Source organism: Anopheles aquasalis, chromosome 2 (genome assembly GCF_943734665.1).
Source record: "Anopheles aquasalis chromosome 2, idAnoAquaMG_Q_19, whole genome shotgun sequence".
NCBI lineage: Eukaryota > Metazoa > Arthropoda > Insecta > Diptera > Culicidae > Anopheles > Anopheles aquasalis.
This window is the reverse complement of record NC_064877.1, coordinates 35,987,501-35,992,500: the sequence shown is the minus strand read 5'-3', so window position 1 is coordinate 35,992,500 and position 5,000 is coordinate 35,987,501. Positions and strand designations below refer to the sequence as shown.

The 5,000-nt window shown below is 50.2% G+C and overlaps 1 pseudogene; it reads left to right on the top strand.

Annotated features, from left to right (window-relative positions):
• Window positions 1-4,931, top strand: part of LOC126574645 (uncharacterized) — a 5,126-nt pseudogene extending 195 nt beyond the window's left edge.
• Window positions 4,932-5,000: the final 69 nt, after the last annotated feature.

The window sequence follows — 5,000 nt, the reverse complement described above, 5'->3', positions numbered from 1 at the left end:
GCGCATGGAGCACCCCGGTATCAAAACAAAGATAAAAGAACGACACGCGAGACCGTTGTGCCACCGATTCGTCCAGGTTAGTTGGATGGAGTAAAGGAAAGAAAGAAGGGAAAGAAAGAGAAGAGAAAAAGGAAGATGGAACTTTGGAAAGGACAAAGTTGAGCCACGCGCGGTCCCCGTGAAGGAAGTGGAGGTGAATATGAAAATAATGACTCCCGTGAGTGGTACCATTCGAGGTAAAGGGCTGGTCTGGCTTGGTCTCCGCGGGTTGAAGCGCACCTTGCTCACGAAACTTCACCGAAACGCCCCCCGTAGCCAGAGTGCTTCCGGTTTGCCGGATGCGCGGCAAGAGGCAACCTCGAAAGCATCTCACCATTCGCGTTCGAACACGCTGTTCACCCCCTTCCCCCCCCCCCCCCCCCCATCCGTTCTGCCTTCGCTTCGGAAGCTGCCACAAAGAAATTTGATCCATCGCCACCGCCGTGGAGCTCATCGCGCTGATGAAGTTGCTTTTGCCACTAAAATAATGCAGATTAAAAAGTTTCCATTCCGCTGCACCGTCACCCCACGGGGTAGGGGTGTGGACGAAGAAGGGATGATGTCGTGTCGTCTACCACCGACGGAAGGAACTGTGAGCCCGTGGTACCCGGGGCCGCGTTATGCTGACTGGAATGTTTTCTTATTATGCAAGACCAGCAGATCAGGTGGAGTGGGGGGGGGGGGGGGGATGAGGGCAAAAGAAAAACACCACCTACACCTCCACAGGCCCCCCCGCACTGTCACTCCAATGCTAACTAGTGCGCACTAGGTAAAGAAGAATGAGAAAACAATGAAGCAAAGAAAGACATAAGAAGCTTCGCCTTCGCAATTCGCCCGCCTTCTTCGATGCCAAGGACGACAAAGTTTTGAGTTCATCCGATCCGGTGCGCCTGCTGCTGGGGATGCAACGACCCTACCAAAGCCTACTATACTGCATCCATCTCAAGGGGAATGTGTACCGTCATCTCATCTCGCACAACGGCTCACTGCGAAGGGGGATAGATGGGAGGTGGGAAATGGCGATGGCGCTACCGCTGGCACCCATTAACCGGGTGTCGATTCATGCTGTCTGCCTGGGAAGGAAGGAAGAGAGAGAGAGAGAGAGAGAGAGAGGGCAGGATCCGTAGAAGAAGCATCCTGCGATAAGCGATTAGAGGCAGGCACAGGCTCCACATTGCACAACGACGCCACGGTGACGGAAGGTCATACCAGGAATCGAGTGAGATTGCGAAGAATGAGGACCGTCGCGGTCTTATCATCGCGCTCTGTGACTGAGGCACCGTAAGGCAAACTGGAGCTCCGATGTTCGGATTCGAAAGCAGCGGCCAAAGTCGGACAGAGTCAGATTAACATTGTCGACACTATCGGTCGACTTACTGTCCCCGTTGTTTGGTGTCGTCGTAAGAGCACGAAGATTAGTGTCCGCACAAGCGAAACCTAGCTGCCAGTGCTAGCGGTTAATGAGATGGGCATGTGACAGCCTTTCACTTGTTATCAATCTTCGATGTTGGTCGGTTGGCTGCTAAAAACCAACGTCAGAGACCCATAGCTTCACTAGGAATGGAACCAAATCCTCCAATACAAAACATTACAAAGCTGTACCCCAGAACGGCCAACCGGTGAAAGGCATTAGTGGTATAGAGATGTCTACGAGTGGCCAGCGTATAAATTAAGTAAACAACATCCCCTTCCTCCTTCGGTACGCCACCTTTTTAAACGATCTAAATGTTTACAAATTCGCGACCCCCGCGCCCCTCTTGCTAACCGTGTGGAAGCGATTAGATGTGTAGCAGCAGTGCTTCCCGTACACGTACGGTGCCCTCTTGACCTCGCTGTGCTTGATAACGCTGTGCTGTGTGCGCCCTGGACTGAACACTGCGGACTCGCACCGATAGCCGGTCTCGGTGTTTGAAGAAGACGCGAAAACATTACGCCACCACCAACCGGCGCCACAATCATTTAACGCGTCCTCGATGTCCTCCGATTCTAGCAAGCGATACAACCGTACAGACCTCGACGGATGGACGGACAGACAGACAGACGGCGAGTTGGATTGAAGCAACCTCGGGACAGCAATCTCGAGCATCCCTTTTTTTGGGGCCATCGCTACACCCACCATCGACGCCCTTTTCGAGGGAGGTGGATGAGGAGGAGAACGTGGATTTTACAGTTATTTCGAACTTTCCATTACGATGGTAATCGTTAGCACCAACAACACACAGATACACATATCCAACCCATTCCGATATCCAGAATTGCAATGACATGGATGTGGAAAGACACCCTGGAGAGAAGTGGGAAGGGCGCATACAGGGTGGGAGGTGGGAAATTGTTTTCCCTCTTTTGGTCCCATAAAATTAATCGTTTTACAGTCCAATAAAATGGATCGGGTTAAAATTTCATAGCACCACCGCTGTACGCCTGTCTCCTGTACGAACGCCACGCAATTTGCAGCCCCGGTACTGTTGTGCAGTGCAGCTGAAGGGGAGGCTTCTGCGAGGGGGCACCAACACCCCCCCACCATCACCTTCTACCCTTCTTGTGTCATCGAAATTGCATTATTCATTCGGAGGTTTAGTTAATCCAAATTCGGAAAATGGCGGTCGCTCGGCGCCATCCTCGGCGAGCGGTGGGCTCCACCAGGATCCGGATCACCCATTTGTTTCGCTTCCGATTTGCACTATCATCACCATCATCATCATCATCATCATCATCATTATCATCACAATCGCCAGTGCTCGTTGGGTTCGTATATGTGTATGTGTTGCGCAGGGAGCATAAATTAGTTTCAAATTGATTACGGATTGCAGGTGGTTTTTGGGAGTTTGACATGAGGATGGAGTGGGGCCCGTGCGACGACGGCGTTGGATCAAGCTTACCAGGCGACCAAATGGGGTGAACAGAAAACAAAAATTGTCCGTCATCATCCTTACCACAAACGCTCGCGGAGAGAGCTGGTCGTGGTCCATTAATTAGCGAAACCGAGCCTAATGTTCAATTTATATGAGTTGTGTCACGTCCGCATCGGTGTTTGCGAATCGCTCTAGAGCTCTAGAGCGGGTTTTAGTCGCTACCGGAATGCATGCTACCAGACACGCAGTCGGACAATCGATCGGGGTGATGCGGTGTAGCCGGTGACCATAATCGCATCCCGTACCGGGACGGGTGGGTTTTTTGGGCAGGATTAGCAGTGTCCGGCAATCGGGCGGGTTGATGCTACGCCCAAGCCCTAATCGTATCACCCCATCGGATTGGAGGATATCTTTTAATGGTCTCGGATGGACTAGGAACGGGGGTTTGGTTTGGCTGGCCCGTTAGCCAAACCGAACAGGATTACTATTTCCCATTGCGCGGTGCGAACGATTAGTTAGCAAAAGTCGGTTGTTGTCGTGTGGTCAGAATGTTACAAGAGCTAATTGGTGATTCTCATTCAGAGGTTATTTCGATCAATTTGGAGAGTTCGGGGGCTCGCAGGAATCGCAGCAACTTAATCCGCACCCCTGTTTTTGGGTGGTAAATTGATTGTTTTTTTATCGGTATGCGGACAACTGGCAGTGTCACGATTCCGTAATATTGAGTAATTTAGTAAACATTTAGCTTTCGGGCTATGTTGTTTAGGTTTTTTACTCAATAAATTTTTTATTTAATTTTTTTAAACAATGCCGAGCCTTTCAAAAATCAGATGTAAATAGGATGATCATATTTTATGTGCTATGAAGTAGGAAATTGTTGCTTATGAAAATCGGGTATTTTAGTATGAAATTTGCCTGCCAGGACGCTTCCTTTCGAAACAAACAGATTTCATGTCCACGATTTTCCACCATTTTCTATCTGTTGAATATCGTTGGATCCATCCAATTAACTCAATGTGTATGCACCATAATATTTGCACCCCTATAGGAAAAAAAAACCTACATACGTTTTACATGCACTCCCACACTGCAGGATGGTTTGTGGATGGAACAACAAAAAAGCGATCCGTCGAACATGCGCCTCGTGCCACCAACAGGAGCAACATCGATCAGATGATGGTGTCGGGGAGTGTATCGCGTGGCACACAAAATACGCCGGGCTAGGCCGCGGGCGTACGGGATCTAGTTGTTTGATTCCATCATCCGCGAGCTGATAACGGCTGGATCGCTTGATGGCGCATGTTTTGATTGATCCTTTCCGATGCACTCTTGGGCCACTGCGATAACACCCGCATCGCGTGCTGCAAGTCCGAGGTCCGGTGAGTGATTCTCGTCATCTAAACAAACCCAGTCCCCCCCGTTCGCTGTTTACATTCGCTAACCGTATAAAAACCGATGGACTCTCTGGCCAGAGCAAACTGCCCCGAACGGACGGACGGAAGTGCTCGCTATAGTGGCTCAAAATCCGAAGCATCACCAACACGCGCTAGTGAGTAGTTGGTACCTGAAGTCGCCCGTTTTGGATGTTTTACTTGCGCAGGAAACTGAGACTATTTGCGTTTGTCGTTCGTTTTTAGGGTTTGAGAACACACCGGGAGCTGAAAATGAAACTGCTGTGGTATTGCCTGCTTCTGCTGTCGCTGCTGCTCGGAGCGTACGGCGAGGATGTGTGTCGGAAAGGATTTACACCGAAGGAAGGCAAGTGTGTCACCCCGCGGCCGGTGCACGGTGAATGTCCCAAGGACTCCAAGTACAGCGTAGATTGGAATGAGTGTGTCGCTGTATAGCTTAGCACAACCGCAACCGTGTCACGGGAAGGGCCCCTCATTTCCCCTAGGAATTACTGAACTTGTTCGGCATCCCAAAAAACAACGATCCAGGCGAATGATACACCAGCCCAATTGCAGAACTTTGGTGTATCAGTGTATGCGTGCGAGTATGTGTCCATAATGTGATTTAATAAATTCTGTCTAAAAAGCCGTAGAATTTCCAACACGATACCCGATGGCCAAGCTTGGAGACATACCTCGCTGTGGGTTTGGTGAATAG